The sequence below is a fragment of the Podarcis tiliguerta genome, assembly GCF_965153285.1.
Source record: "Podarcis tiliguerta genome assembly, chromosome: 13".
NCBI lineage: Eukaryota > Metazoa > Chordata > Lepidosauria > Squamata > Lacertidae > Podarcis > Podarcis tiliguerta.
The window spans coordinates 44,552,686-44,569,089 of record NC_139546.1 but is presented as its reverse complement, the minus strand read 5'-3'; the positions used below and the strand labels follow the sequence as shown (position 1 = coordinate 44,569,089).

Here is a 16,404-nt window from a genome sequence, read left to right as displayed (position 1 = left end):
CTCACTCACCTCACAGAGTGTTTGTTGTGAGGAAGGAAAGGAAAGGAGATTGTTAGCTGCTTTGAGACTCCGCTTTGAGACCTTTCTTCTTCTTCTTCTTCTTCTTCTTCTTCTTCTTCTTCTTCTGTCCCTGTTATGACTACTATTGCTGAAATTTATTACCTGCCCTTCACCCAAGGTCCCAGGCTGGGTTACAACAATTAAACACAATATGAATATTAAAACAGAATATTAAAAACATTTAAAATAAATTAAAATTACAGAAATACGATGGGTCCTAAAAATATGAATCTCAAGAATCAAAAATCAGGGTAAATAGGTGCATCTTCAGCATTAGCAGAAATCTGTATTATGAAGATGCCAGGCAGTCCTTCTAGGTCACCATCTCCTGAGAATCCAAGGGTGGTTGACTGACCAAGAGGCTACTCTTAGCACCCAACACAGTCGGCATGGAAGGAGGCAGTCTCTGAGGTATTTGTGAAGACCACACATAGCACCAAGAGTGAAATATGTTGTGCGGAGTTATTTTGGATTCTTTGAAGATTATGCATCCTTTGATTCTCTCACATGAGGCATCTGAAGATTGGAAGAGGGAAAATTTGTCTATCTGATACGTGGCAGTTTGAGTAAAGCAGGGGTTGAGCAATACTGAGCAGAAAATTACCATTTTAAACAGCAGAGGTTTGGATAGAAAAGGAATGGAGGAATACTGAGGAGATGATTTAACAGGGGTAACTAGCAGGGGTGAGTATAACAACACAAAAAATAACATAACAAAGCCTTGACAAACCCTCCTTCTTGCTGTATGCAAAGCTTGCTTTAAACTATCACTCATCTTAGAATCATAGAATCATAGAATCATAGAGTTGGAAGAGACCACAAGGGCCATCGAGTCCAACCCCCTGCCAAGCAGGAAACACCATCAGAGCACTCCTGACATATGGTTGTCAAGCCTCTGCTTAAAGACCTCCAAAGAAGGAGACTCCACCACACTCCTTGGCAGCAAATTCCACTGTCGAACAGCTCTTACTGTCAGGAAGTTCTTCCTAATGTTTAGGTGGAATCTTCTTTCTTGTAGTTTGCATCCATTGCTCCGTGTCCGCTTCTCTGGAGCAGCAGAAAACAACCTTTCTCCCTCCTCTATGTGACATCCTTTTATATATTTGAACATGGCTATCATATCCCCCCTTAACCTCCTCTTCTCCAGGCTAAACATGCCCAGCTCCCTTAGCCGTTCCTCATAAGGCATTGTTTCCAGGCCTTTGACCATTTTGGTTGCCCTCCTCTGGACACGTTCCAGTTTGTCAGTGTCCTTCTTGAACTGTGGTGCCCAGAACTGGACACAGTACTCCAGGTGAGGTCTGACCAGAGCAGAATACAGTGGCACTATAACTTCCCTTGATCTAGATGCTATACTCCTATTGATGCAGCCCAGAATTGCATTGGCTTTTTTAGCTGCCGCGTCACACTGTTGGCTCATGTCAAGTTTGTGGTCAACCAAGACTCCTAGATCCTTTTCACATGTACTGCTCTCAAGCCAGGTGTCACCCATCTTGTATTTGTGCCTCTCATTTTTTTTGCCCAAGTGCAATACTTTACATTTCTCCCTGTTAAAATTCATCTTGTTTGTTTTGGCCCAGTTCTCTAATCTGTCAAGGTCGTTTTGAAGTGTGATCCTGTCCTCTGGGGTGTTAGCCACCCCTCCCAGTTTGGTGTCATCTGCAAATTTGATCAGGATGCCCTTGAGTCCATCATCCAAGTCGTTGATAAAGATGTTGAATAAGACCGGGCCCAAGACAGAACCCTGTGGCACCCCACTAGTCACTCTTCTCCAGGATGAAGAGGAACCATTGATGAGCACCCTTTGGGTCCGGTCAGTCAGCCAGTTACAAATCCACTGAGTGGTAGCATAGTCAAGACCGCATTTTACCAGCTTCTTTACAAGAATATCATGGGGCACCTTGTCAAATGCCTTGCTGAAATCAAGGTAGGCTACATCCACTGCGTTCCCTTCATCTACCAGGCTTGTAATTCTGTCAAAAAATGAGATCAGGTTAGTCTGACATGACTTATTTTTCAGAAATCCATGCTGACTATTGGTGATCACAGCATTCCTTTCTAGGTGCTCACAGATTGTTTGCTTGATGATCTGCTCCAGAATCTTCCCAGGTATTGATGTCAGACTGACTGGGCGGTAATTATTTGGGTCCTCTCTTTTCCCCTTTTTGTGTCACCCACTTCTTGCTTTACTCAAACTTTTGCCATTGTATAAAATGCACACTTTTTTTGCCTTTCAGTTTTCCCCTTTATCACTGTTCTCAAACTTCTCCACCTTCCATTCCTCAGCTCCCTCATGAGAAAGAGACAAGGATGTGGAGCACTCAAACATTACATAGTACTTTTCTCAAACCTCTGCCATACTTAAAAACCACAATTTTCCTCTCTGTTGTCTCCATTCCTGCATTACTCAAACTTCTGCCATTGTTTTAAACAAGCTGAACAATATAACACAACACCATGGCCAATAACAATGGCACTAAACACTATTTATAGACTAATACAAATGTTAAGAAATTACAACCAAAGTCTCTAAATCTTCTTCACCAGTCACGATAGAATAATTCAAAAGTTCAATATATACATAATCTGTCACCAAATAACGCCGGAACAGAGTTGTAGTTTCTGAACATTTGTATTAGTCTGTAGTGTTTAGTGCCATTGTTATTGGTCATCGTGTTGTGTTATATTGTTCAGCTTGTCTATATTGCAACACAGGGGTCTGCTTACGGATTATTGTTTTAAACAAGCACATTTCGCCTCACAACATCCATGTTTTCTTGCTCCCAAGCCATAGCACAGAGGACATGCTGTGATGAGGCACTAAAAATCCTCCAATGGTAGTTGTGATATATATTCATATTTATATTCGTATTTCTGATCTTCCACTGGGGAAAAAAAACCATTTTGTTTGCTTGCATTATTTCAGGAAGGAAGAAACGACATGGTCAATGTCACATTTGTCACTGAGTTTATTCTCCTGGGATTTCCTGAGCTTCATGGACTAAAGATGCCATTCTTTACCATACTTCTAGTGATTTATCTTCTCACACTAACAGGAAATAGCTTAATTATTGTGATTGTTTGCATGGAACCCATGCTGCATACTCCAATGTACTTCTTTCTCGTCAACTTCTCCATGGCCGAGATCTGCACCACAACAACAGTAGTACCGAAGATGTTGGTCAAAGATGTTGGTCTTCTCAGGCAAAACCACAATCTGCTTTGCATGCTGCATGGCACAAGGATTCGTGGTTTTTGCAGCTTGCGCTGTTGAATTCATCACTCTCATATTTTTTTTTTTTAAATATTTTATTCGATTTTGCATAAAAGACGACAAAGCAAAACAAAAGCAACAAACAATACACAAACATAACATACTACAAACAACAGAAATAAAAACAATCTTATCTTCATATTGATCTTGCATTAACTTGCTTCTCTGACTTCCCCGAGTCTCCCTTCCCTGTATTCCAATTCATACAATTAAACAACAAATCCCTTCCCTCTGTCTTAACCTCCTTTCTGATTTGAATGTCTTAATATAGCTTATTCAATGCTTAGAACTTAAGATGTTGGGTCTTCTGATCCTTAAAATTTTACTCCAATAACCTTATACATTCAATCTGGTGTTATTTTAACATTCATTAATCTTGTAGTGTTTCTGTAAATAGTCTTTAAATTTCTTCCAATCTTCCTCCACCGTCTCTTCTCCCTGGTCTCTGATTCTGCCAGTCATTTCTGCAGATTCCATGTGGTCCATGATGAATTCATCACTCTCACAGTCATGTCTTTTGATCGTTACATTGCCATTTGCAAACCTTTGCTCTATAAAACCATCATGACCAACAGACTCTGCCTGAACTTGACCTGGATGAGTTGGGTTGTAGGGTTTGTGATCATCTTTTCTCAGTCTGTAGTAGTGTGGACTTTCCCGTTCTGTGGAAACAATGTCATAGACCACTTCTTTTGTGATGTTGGACCAGTTCTGAAACTGGCCTGTGCCGACACCAGTTTAATGGAGCTGATAGGTCTCATATATGGTGCAGCCATCATGTGGGGTTCCTTTGGCCTTTCACTGATCTCTTATACATGCATTATAGCCACTATTATTCAAATCCCTTCAGCCACTGGACGATCAAAAGCATTTGTCACTTGTGCCTCCCATCTTATAGTCATCACCATGTTCTACCTGGTGCTCATGGTCATGTACTTAAAGCCTTCAACCCAGGGTAACACACAAGTCAACAAAGCAGTATCTGTTGTGCACACTAGTTTCATTCCCTTGTTAAACCCTTTCATTTACACAATCCGAAACAAAGATTTCAAAGCAGCCCTGCAGAAAAATGTGAAAAGGAAGTTTCTTTTTTAGCTCTTCCAGTATTGTGTTTTGAATTCAATGGTTAATTAAAAAAAAAAAAAAATAGACCATAATGTGTGGACCTCCTCCTATGCCTTGAAAATACCAGGGGTTATTTAGTTACTTATCTCCTTGACATCTGGAGAGAGAGAGTTCCACAGAGTGGGTGCCACTACTGAGAAGGCCCTCTACCTGGTTTCCAGTAGCTTCACTTCTCACAGTGAGGGAACCAGCAGAAGGCCCCCGGTGCATAGCATATGCTATACTATGATGGGTTTTCGCTCTGTTCCAACTATAAGTCTCTTAAGTTCTTGAAAATTAGTTTGGTTGAGAGCAGGGGGTGCACACTGGAATCAAGGGGGCACCATCCCAGAACCAGGGAAGAGAGACATTAGGCTATGGAAAGCAGGTGTGAGGCTCTGACTGTTGGGATACTGCCAGGGAGACAAAGTCCATCATAACTCCACGTCATCTCCGGACGTCCATCGATCTCCCGTAGACACGCAGTATCAGCAATTAGCAACAGGAGCTACAGAAATAGCTTGAAAAATTCCAGAGCTCTTGCACACTCTATCAGCAGTGTTCACACAGCGAAAGATGCACACAGGAGAGCATTATTTCCAAGTTTATTCAGCATTGATCAGAACAAAGAAAAACACTACTGCCTGCTTGAGAGTTCCGGCAGAGAGAGAGAGAGAAACGAAAGCAAAGACACAACATAAACATCCTGTGAAACAGGAAATACGCAGACTCTGTGACTCAAAGCCTGCTCCCTTTTAAGTTGGAACGGAAATATCCTCAAGAGCCCTCAAGCCTCTTTCCCAAACCTTAGCACTTTTCCAGGTTTGGGAAAGAGGTGGGAGTTAGTGCAAGGACTGTGCGTAGGGCGCCAAATTTTGGCCTCACACCAGGACACCATATTACCCAACTCCACCACTATTGAGAGACTCAGGTCTCCAGGGCAGAATAAGTTTTCTGTTATTAATGATATAGAGAGGAGCTTGTGGGATTATGGAGCAGTATTTTTTTATATTGTGGATGCCATTCCCTTGCCATGTCTTGTAAAAGAAAGCCACTTCCGAGCTAGAGAGCAGGTGGGGTTGCGGGCTTCACGCCCCTCCCCACACTCGCGGGGACTGGCTTCAGCCCCCGGGATAGCAGGGAATCCTCAGATGCGTCATACCCCGAGCCAGCCAATCGGCTGGCGCGGGGGGCGGGGCGGGGCGGGGCCTCGCCTATTTAGGTCTGGCGTGGCCGAGGGTCTCCCTCTTTCTGGTAAAAGAATTAAAGTTTTCTATCCCCTTCTCCCCCATTCTATTCCCCCTTTTTCTCTCTCCCCATTTCTCTTCCCTCCCCCAATCTTATACTGTATACACCATTAAAGTCTCACTTTGAATATAATTGATCTGTAAACAGGCTTTAGGACCAGAAAACAGATCAAGGGAAGATCAAGGGAAGTAATAGTGCCACTGTATTCTGCTCTGGTCAGACCTCACCTGGAGTAATGTGTCCAGTTCTGGGCACCACAGTTCAAGAAGGACACTGACAAACTGGAACGTGTCCAGAGGAGGGCAACCAAAATGGTCAAAGGCCTGGAAACGATGCCTTATGAGGAACGGCTAAGGGAGCTGGGCATGTTTAGCCTGGAGAAGAGGAGGTTAAGGGGTGATATGATAGCCATGTTCAAATATATAAAAGGATGTCACATAGAGGAGGGAGAAAGGTTGTTTTCTGCTGCTCCAGAGAAGCGGACACGGAGCAATGGATCCAAACTACAAGAAAGAAGATTCCATCTAAACATTAGGAAGAACTTCCGGACAGTAAGAGCTGTTCGACAGTGGAATTTGCTGCCAAGGAGTGTGGTGGAGTCTTCTTCTTTGGAGGTCTTTAAGCAGAGGCTTGACAACCATATGTCAGGAGTGCTCTGATGGTGTTTCCTGCTTGGCAGGGGGTTGGACTCGATGGCCCTTGTGGTCTCTTCCAACTCTATGATTCTATGATTCTATGAAAACAGACGATGTACATACTTTTTTACTCAAGAAAATCTTTAATAAAAACATTTTTTTAAAAAATGCCAGGGTAACAGAAGTACATATTGAGTACCCTGGGGTTCATATGATAAAAATTGTATAATAAAGATGCAAGACAACTATTTGTAGGGAGGGAGTTCCACAGTTTAAGGGATGCCACAGAGACTTGTCTCTGTTGGGCCTGTATCACTGCATGCTTCTTATTAATTTGTTCCGATTATTGCTTGATGTCTTCTTCCATTTGCATACTTTGAAGAATTTGCCTAATCAACAACAATTATCATGGAATTTCCGAGTTTACTGCACCTCCCGTGAGAAAAACAACCACTCGTTAGTACTGTACATTTACATTTTCCACTGGCAACTTTTGGCTCAGCTTGAGTTTCAGCAAAATGGGATTGCAGAGGATAGTTTTAATAAGAGACATTCTAATGCGATAGACAAAAGAACTGGACTCCAGGAGAAGGCATTTATTATCATTATCTCTGAGTTCTTTTCATTGAGAAAGTTCTCTTGCACTCCTCCATAGCAATTAACAACAAACCCTTTTCATGGAGGAATCCTTTCATCCACTCAAGTTTCAAATATTGTTGGGGGATATTTCTTAAGGTACGTGATGGCAGAGAGCTACCTTTGGAGGACAGGTCTACTGATGACCACTAGTCATAACGGCTGTGTACTACCTGCAGTGTCAGAGGCAAAATGCCACTGAGTCACAGCTGCTGCTACTGAGCTCGTGTATTTCTTGTGGGCTTCCCAAGGCCATCTGGGATGGCCATTGTGAGAGCTGGATGCTGGACTAGAAGGGCTTTGGCCTAATCAGTAGACAGGTTCTTATGAAATTTATATTAAGAAAATAAAGTTGGAGTTGGCCTTGCTTGAAATGACAGTGCAAATATTACATATCCATAAAGCTGTGCATCACATTTAAAAATTATAGGTAGCCATATTTCTTCTTTTCCCCCCCCAAAAAAATGGTTTTCAAAAATTCAAAACACACACACACACAAACAAACAAACAAACAAACAAACATCCTGTTTAAGTCTTGGCAACATTATTAAGCGACTTCCTCAAATCCCCTTGGTTGACATTCATTATATCTCATTTTAAGAGTTTTCCAAAATCGATTTTCTCAAAAATTAACATGGTCACTTAACAGCTTTCATTTTTTCTAGTATGACTTTAAACATCTTAAATCTTATCCTTACATATTTAAATCCTAAGCCTATCTATTTATTTGCAAGCTTTTCCAATTAAGTTATCTTAACATACCGTATTTTTCGCTCCATAGGACATTCTTTTTCCCTCCTAAAAAGTAAGGGGAAATGTCTGTGCATCTTATGGAGCAAATGTGTGGTCCCTGGAGCCAAATCGCTGTTGCCCTGCACTCCTGGGGTGCTCTTTGGGGGTGGGGGGAGGAGTCACCGTACTCTGCCGGCAGCCTCTGCTTTCCCCTGAAGCCCCGACAAGGTTTGCAGGCAGCGGGAAGGCTTTGCCCCACGCTCCTGGGGTGCTCTTTGGGGGTAGGGGGGAGGAGCCAAACTGTTCTGCCTACAGCCTTTGCTTTCCATTATACATTACCCATTGCATCATTTCATAGGAAATATTGAGCAATATACTTAGCTAACCCCAGTTATGATGATTAGGAGGCACAAATGATTTAAACTGATTGGATCATATTATAATAATTTGCAAAACAAGAAAGATATAAGAAATCTGTAAATATTTAAAACAGAAAGGAGAAGGATTTCTTCCATCTCTGACCGGCTTGCTATTACATATTCATATTCATCCAAAGGAACATTGTAATTTTATATAGCCATGCACTATCACTATGGGGATGGGAGTGGCACTGTGAACTAAACCACTGAACCTCTTGGGCTTGTCGATCACAAGGTCATCAGTTCGAATCCATGTGATGGGGTGAGCTCCCGTTGCTTTGTCCCAGCTCCTGCCAGCCTAGCAGTTTGAAAGCACACCATCACAAGTAGATAAATGAGTACCTCTGTGGCAGGAAGGCAAATGGTGTTTCTGTGCACTCTGGCACTCATCACAGTGTCCTGTTGCTCCAGAAGCAGTTTAGTCATGCTGGCCACATGACCCAGAAAGCTATCTGTGGACAAATGCCAGCTCCCTCATCCTGAAAGTGGAGATGAGAGCCTCACACATAGTCGAATTTGACTGGACTTAACTATCCAGAGGTCCTTCACCTTTACAATGGGTTGAATTGTCCTCATTTTGCTCCTGATTTCCATCTACCTCAAACTCATGAAACTTTCTGTATTCCTGCAAACATTTTAAAACAGAAGAAGCCATGAGATGTGGAAATCACACTGTGGTGAAATAATTCTTCTTAGTAGGTTTTCTTGGCATCCAGAAAGTGAAGGTTCTTGTGTTCCTGACCATGGTGGTGACCTATTCATTAATATTAGTTGGGAACTTCATGATCATATTCCTAGTGTGGAAAGATTACCGTCTTCACACCCCCATGTACTGGCTCCTTTGTAACCTCTCCTTCTCAGGAGTCTGCTTCACCTCTGCCATTGTCCCCAAAATGCTGATGAACATGATCACAGATACTAAAGTAATCTCCTTCATGGGCTGCATGATCCAAATGTACTTCTATTTCTTCTTGGGAACTTGTGATTACATTCTAGTGGCTGTGATGGCCTTCGATCAACCCATTGCGTTATCCCATCATCATAAGTGGCTGGTTCACATTCCAGCTTGCTGTTGGGACTTGGCTGGAACCTTTCTGTCTGTTCTTTCATCAACTATTGTCTTCTTCCAGCTCCCATTCTGTGGTCCAAAAGTCATTGACCACTGCTTCTGTGATATCCCAGTGTTGAGGTTAGCCTATAGGGACACAGCTGCACGAGTGGCTGAGCTATGTGTCAACTGCCATGGTAGTGTTGAGTCCACTGCTGTTAACTTCGGTGTCCTACCTGTGCATCATCACCACCATAGTGCGCATCCCATCCGCCACTGGAAGGCAGAAGGCTTTTTCCACATGTACAGCTCACATCACATTGGTGTCTGTCTTCTACGGATGCTCCATTTTCATGTACTTGCTGCCGGAGAAAACCCATACATCAGGTCTTTACAAAACTGTGGCTATTCTTCATACTGTGGTGACTCCTTTATTTAATCCATTCATATATACACTCTGAAATGAGAAGGTGAAGGAGGTAATGAAAGACACTGCAAAGCTTATATGTCTATTTGGAAAAGAAAAGTAGAGATGGGGCAAGAGATGATCTGCCTTTCACTGCACATCAACCTGTCGCTCCCCCAAATTGTTTGAGGATCAGAATGAAACTCCTAGTTGGGTTCTGCATTTCACCAGATGCACAGAAAGTACAGACGGAAGTACTTCCTCCCCACACATGTTTATTTTACTGATGAATGCATTGAAAACTGTGTATTTTACATTGGAAGTGCACAAAATGCATACAAAATGCACACAATGGAACAGGATCCAACAGGAAGAGAAGCGGACACGGAGCAATGGATCCAAACTACAAGAAAGAAGATTCCACCTAAACATTAGGAAGAACTTCCTGACAGTAAGAGCTGTTCGACAGTGGAATTTGCTGCCAAAGAGTGTGGTGGAGTCTCCTTCTTTGAAGGTCTTTAAGCAGAGGCTTGACAACCATATGTCAGGAGTGCTCTGATGGTGTTTCCTGCTTGGCAGGGGGTTGGACTCGATGGCCATTGTGGTCTCTTCCAACTCTATGATTCTATGATTCTAGGATGCAACAGAACAGAATGGAAGAGAACAGAGCTGCAATTGTGTGCCGGTGAGACTGAAATAGGGTGGAATTAGCTGCTCAGCCCAGCTCTAAAGGGAAGTAGTAAATATATGCCTACAATCATTTTTGTTGTACAGATCGGCAGGCACTGGCACCATGGAGCTTGTTTCCTCCTGTGGCCTGCTTGTTCCAAATTCTCCTGTTCCAAATATTCTGGGTTGAATGGTTTGACATGATGGCTTCCTAGTCCATTATCAGCCCAACCAGTCTTGAATGCCTGTGGATAAAATTCATGGGTACATGGAGGCAACCAAGGTACAGGGACATTGTGCATGGAAAGTTCAAGGGAGGGATGGTTGGCATATCAGCTCCTATCTTCCCAGGGGGTTAACTGCTCCAATGGACAATTATACAGCAATTGCTATATAGTATACATTAAGCTACTCCAAGAGGCTAAAAGCTGTAGAGCAGGGGGATAAAGACAATTCTCAGGCAACATTATAATATGTGGATTTTTATTTTTATTTTTGTAAAAGAATCAGAATAGTTAGGATAGTAAATGTGGCTAAGGAAGTAAAAATTTTAAAAGACACAGGGGACAACAATTTATGTGGTGGATAGATGGTCTAAAACTAACAGCAGGGCTTATGTGAGTGCAGAAAGCAAACAGAGAATGCTGCAGATAACCTGAAGAGGTGTATATCCAAGGATGGAGGTGAGGTGAAGAGGAAGAAGGAGAACATCCATTCATTTCAACAGGTCTGCTGTGAGTAGAGCTAGCATTGGTGACGACCTTCCCGGTTGATGAGGACCTTCTGGCAAACTTTTATTTCATGAGGCAGACAATGTTTTGTTTAGATTTAGTTTAAACTCTGTGTTTTCCTTGTTCAGGGGTGGGTAAGGGCAGCTGATTATTTTCCAGAGCCTCAAGAAAGGCTACATTCCCAAAATCACAAAAAATGTCCCCCCACCAAGGATATCTATCACTTCGGTTGTGGATCTATTTGAGAACCATGGTTGTTGTTGTATGTTGACTCGTTTTGAAAATGATTTATGATTCTTAAGTGCTGACCCCATCTTCTGTCACCACCACTCAGTTCTTTTATATTGTTATATTGAATTGCAATGGTATGCACTGTGGTACGTTAGTGTAAAACAGCCTGAGTGGTGTTGGTTGGTTTTTGTTTTTGTTTTGCTTCTTTTTATATATTAGGATGGCAGGAAACATATGTATCAGCTAAAAAGTTAGACTAACAAACTTCCTCTTTCTGACTCCCATAGGAATAAGTAAAACTACTTTCTCTTAAATCTTTGCTCATTGAAACAAGGAATGGAAACCAATCAAAAAGATGCACTGAGCAATATGTTTGGGCTCCTCTAGAGGATATTGTACAATGACAAGCCTGACCTACATTAGTGTGGCTGATCTGGCACAATAGTAGACACAAGCATCTGAAATGGTCAGGGCACTCATCGCTAGCTTTGCTGTTGAACCACTGGTGGAAGGTGTCACACGTCCTTTAAATTCATTGGCAATGTCTGCAGTATATCCAGTTCGGAAGCCTGCTATGATGACGAGGCCTTTCCCAGGGTGTTGACGGAACCAATACATGTGGTTATTATCAATATTGTATCCAGATACTACACAGTCCAGCATTATGGAGCCCCCAGGGGATGCCATTACTGATCTGGGTTGTGTCAAAGTGACAGATCCAGAAGATTCTACAAATGAAGCACAGCATAGGAAAAGGTGAAATAAAACCCTGAACATTGACATAGAGGTATGAGATAATGGGAATAATGGCAATTAGAGAACTAAGTTTTAACAAAGGTTTTGCCACTGCTACTCACCAGCCAAGAAAAGCCACAGGGCAGAGCAAATGCAAACAAAGAACTTCATCACACCAGAGTAATCCTTGCCTTGGGTTCAGCAGCCTTGTGTCATCTATTTGCCCTGGGTATACCAGGCATCGTCATCAATGTGTTTTTATATATTCCAGAGGAAACAAAGCTAGTTTGCATTTCAAAAGTGCTCCTTCATTTATTCCCTGACATCATCTCTGTACAACTACACATATTCTTCCACTGACAGCAGCTGGTAACCAGTTTCTTTTCTAGGGTGTTAATCATAGATAAATAAGGTACTGTAAATAGTGCTGTGACAAAATGGTAAGGGCAAGCTATCAAAATAAGAACCTGTTGCCTTAGGCCCATGGCCCATGTAGTCCAGTATTTTGTTATCACATTGACCCAACCAGTTGTCTATGGGAATCCTGCAGGCAAGACTGAGCACAATAGCACTCTCCCCTGATGATGGACATGATAACAGATACTAAAATTATTTCTGTCATCGGCTGCATCATTCAAATATACTTCTATTTCTTCTTGGGAACTTGTGGTTACATTCTGGAGACTGTAATGGCCTTCCATCAGTATGTACCCATCTATAACATATTGAGTTAATCCATCATCATGAGTGCTTGGTTGACATTGCAGCTTGCAGTTAGAACCTGGCCTGGAGCTCTTCCATCTGTTCTTCCGTCAATAATGATCCTTTCTCAACTCCCATTCTGTGGTCCAAATGGAATTGACCACTACTTCTGTGATATCATCCTAGGGCTGAATCTAGCCTGTCAAGACACTACTTTCCTTGAGCTTCATGTCAACTGCAGTTACAGTACTGGGTTCTCTCCTGATAACTTTGGTTTACACCTGTACATCATCACAACCATATTGCACATTCCATCAGCCACTGGTGTGTGTGTGTGTCTGGAGAGAGAGGGGGCAATGCTGTGTACCTTTGGGAAAGCAGGGCAGCTCTGCAAAATCCCTTAGCCAATGGAAAAACCCTTCCTTGTGGACTGTTTTTATGGCTCCTTAAAGTGCAATCCTATGGCAAGAATCATTGGATGCAGCAGATCTCCCACTCAGGTGGCTGGTTCTTTGTTCATCTTGGCTCAGACAGCATTAAGTCCCCAACCCTAGTTCAGCTGAAGATACACAAGCATACCTTGTTGAAGATACACCAGCTTTCCAGGGGCATGGTAGTATCAGAATATTTTTTTTTTGGTGGTGGGGAGTTAGGCTGAACCTTAAGCCAGTTAAACTCAGCTATATGACTTGGCAACTTGGCATAGAACACTATTTTAAATGTTTGTTTTTCTTTTGCCGGCCTTAAGAGGAAAGTGGCTATAACCCCACTGTGAACAGGGTTTGGATCTGGTGTACCTTTATGCCAGCTTCTTGTGCATAGGGTTGCTGCCTTAGTCAGTTACAAAGGAAGATCATTTTGCTCTGTTTCCTGGTCACATCTGAATGGCCATTGTGAAAACAGAACCCTTGACTAGGTGGGTTTTGGGTTTGAGCCAGTGGGACTCTGCTTATATTCTGAGTTTAGTCTGGAGGCTTCACAGTCAGATGAACTGCAACACAGTTATGTCTTAGCTTGGGAAACTTTGCAGGGAAATGTTTCCACTCCTCGCTGTCGCCTGAAACTGTATTTTCATAGGACTATACTGCCCACAGTTGTCATTCTCATTTCTCTTAGCAATAGAAAAAGAAAACCACTTTCTTCTTGTTGTTCAAAGGTGATTTTCTTGCAACCTCATCTTAAACTTTTTGCCTTCCATGGAGCCACAGTGCCACCAACAGCCATGTGACAAAACAGTGCGTCTCCCATCAACAGCAACAACAATAAAAAAACAGAGTCTGCAACTAATTTGTGAAACCCAACAGTAACAGCTGGAGTGCTGGTAGGTGAAAATATGGCTCAACAAGTTATATAGAAACTTTCTGTGGTTTTCACAACGGAAACTACAAAATAAGACAGCTGCCTCTAATTAGTACTGCTTTGCTGCCCCCAAGAGAATTGTCATCCAGTATTAGATTAGATTTTGCCTCAAGTGGTCCTCCTCCAATGTGATTCAGCTAGAGGCAACTGTGTGGCTATTTTGAGAACAAAATGCTGGACTAGGTGGGTTGTTGTTCTGATCTTGTAGTATTCTTTGTTTAGTCTGGAAGCTTCACAGCTCAGAATAATTGAAACCCAGGTGTAGAGAAATGGTTTTAGCATGGGGAACTTTGCAAAGGAGACACTTAAATGTATCCACTCCTCAGTACCCCATGAAACCATTCTGGGAGTGGCTGCTGAGAACATATAACACCAATCCTGAAAGACATACATTGGCTCCCAGTACGTTTCCGAGCAGAATTCAAAGTGTTGGTGCTGACATTTTAAGCTGTAAACAGCCTCAGCCCAGTACACCTGAAGGAGCGTCTCCACCCCCATCGTTCTGCCCAGACACTGAGGTCCAGCACCGAGGGCCTTCTAGCAGTTCCCTCCCTGTGAGAAGTGAGGTTACAGGGAACCAGGCAGAGGGCCTTCTTGGCACTGGTGCCTGTCCTGTGGAATGCCCTCCCATCAGATGTCAAGGAAATAAACAAATATCTGACTTTTAGAAGACACCTGAAGGCAGATCTGTTTAGAGATGTTTTAATGTTTGATGTTTTATTGTGCTTTTAATATTCTGTTGGGAGCCGCCCAGAGTGGCTGGGGAAACCCAGCCAGATGGGTGGGGGATATAATAATAATAATAATAATAATAATAATAATAATACTTTTGTAGGAGTAGGCATCCTAAAATCAGCACCCCCCTTACCCTTCCTCTTAGCAATAAAAAAGGAAACCACTTTCTACTCATTGTTTGGCCGAAAGCCACTTTTCTGCAAACCTCACCTTAACTTTTTTTGCCTTCCATGGAGCCACAGCGCCACCCACAGTGCTGCAAGCAAAGAGCAGCCTCTCCCCCACCAACAATAAAAAACAGAGTCTGCAATTCATTTACAAAACCCCAAAGTAGCAGCTGTGGTGGTGGTGAAGGAAAGTATGGCTCAACAAGTTATATGAAACTTTCTGTGGTTTTCACACACAAGAACTAGAAAACAATACGGCTACCTCTAATTTCTATGCCTTTGCTGCCCCCAAGAGGCTGGTCTAATTTTAAGATTACATATTTGCCCATGTGGCTTCCAGTGCAATCCTTTTTCTTATTCTAATTATTGACTGGTGAATCTGAGAGCAATTGATTGCCCCCATGTATGATCTCTGCTGCTCTCAAGTGGTTGGCCACCAATGTGATCCTCCTGGGTTCATTTTCTCAATTGTGGTCACATCCATACCATACATTTTGGGCTTGTCCAGACTTCTGCTTCCCCTGTGCCCACAAAGCACAGATCTGAGTGGTTTTCTACTTGTCCCGTGCTATCTAAGCATGAGCCGGAGTGGTTTTGCCTTTGCCCCACTGCTTTCCCCCAGAAAACCTGCTCTTTAGCGCTAAATAAGAACAAACAGCAATCCATCGAAAATCCAATTGCCATACATTCTGATTCAGTGCTAAAGACTGGGTTTCCCTGGGGAAACCTAACAGGGTTAATGTAGGTGCAGATGAGTACTTAAAGCACTGTTATACCACTTTAACAGTCATGTGTAATTCTGGGAACCGTAGGCTGTTAATGGTGCTAATTTCCCAGAGCTGCAATTTCCAGCATCCATTTTGGCTGCCGCAAGAGCACTGCTCTGAAAGAAGCACATTTTGGGAGGCCGCACTCTTGCATGAGTCACCTGGCTCCCACAAGAGAGAAATCCTGAAAGAAGCACATTTGGGGAGGGGTGCGTGCCATCTCGTGGGAGTCATATGATTCACTCGGGAGCATGGCCCCAAAAGATGAAAATCCTGATTTTCTTCTGCGGCATGTTGGAAGCTATGCCTTAACAAAGTACAGCTCCCAGGATTCCCTGTGACTGTCAAAGTGCTTTAAATGTATGCTATGAGTGTGACGCTATTGACTATGGTGGATGCGATGGCAAGCAAAGGAATGAATTGTTCTGGCAATCTTCAGCAAGGCTGGTGTTCGCACCTGGTATGTGAGCAGCACCCAAGATCATGGGACTCTGTTCCTAAGAAGATTTGGTGAGCACTCTCTTCAGTGTTTGGAGGGTGTTTCAACCCTTTTCCCCCCCGTATTATATTCCAATGTGCTATTAAATTGTTTACTGCCCTCTTGTGGCAATGCATTTTTTTAACCAGACCAACTATTCACCCCTTTTTTATATCGCTGTGGTGCATTTTAAAAATTGACCTTAGTTTGCATCTATTATTATTATTATTATTATTATTATTATTATTATTATCTTCTGTGACAGCC

The 16,404-nt window shown here is 42.6% G+C and overlaps 1 pseudogene across 1 annotated transcript; it reads left to right on the top strand.

Annotated features, from left to right (window-relative positions):
• Window positions 1-3,001: 3,001 nt before the first annotated feature.
• LOC310662641 (olfactory receptor 6X1-like) lies at window positions 3,002-4,429 on the top strand (annotated as a pseudogene). The gene is made up of 2 exons: window positions 3,002-3,351; window positions 3,843-4,429. The product of its transcript is annotated as an olfactory receptor 6X1-like (transcript).
• The last annotated feature ends 11,975 nt before the right edge of the window (window positions 4,430-16,404 follow it).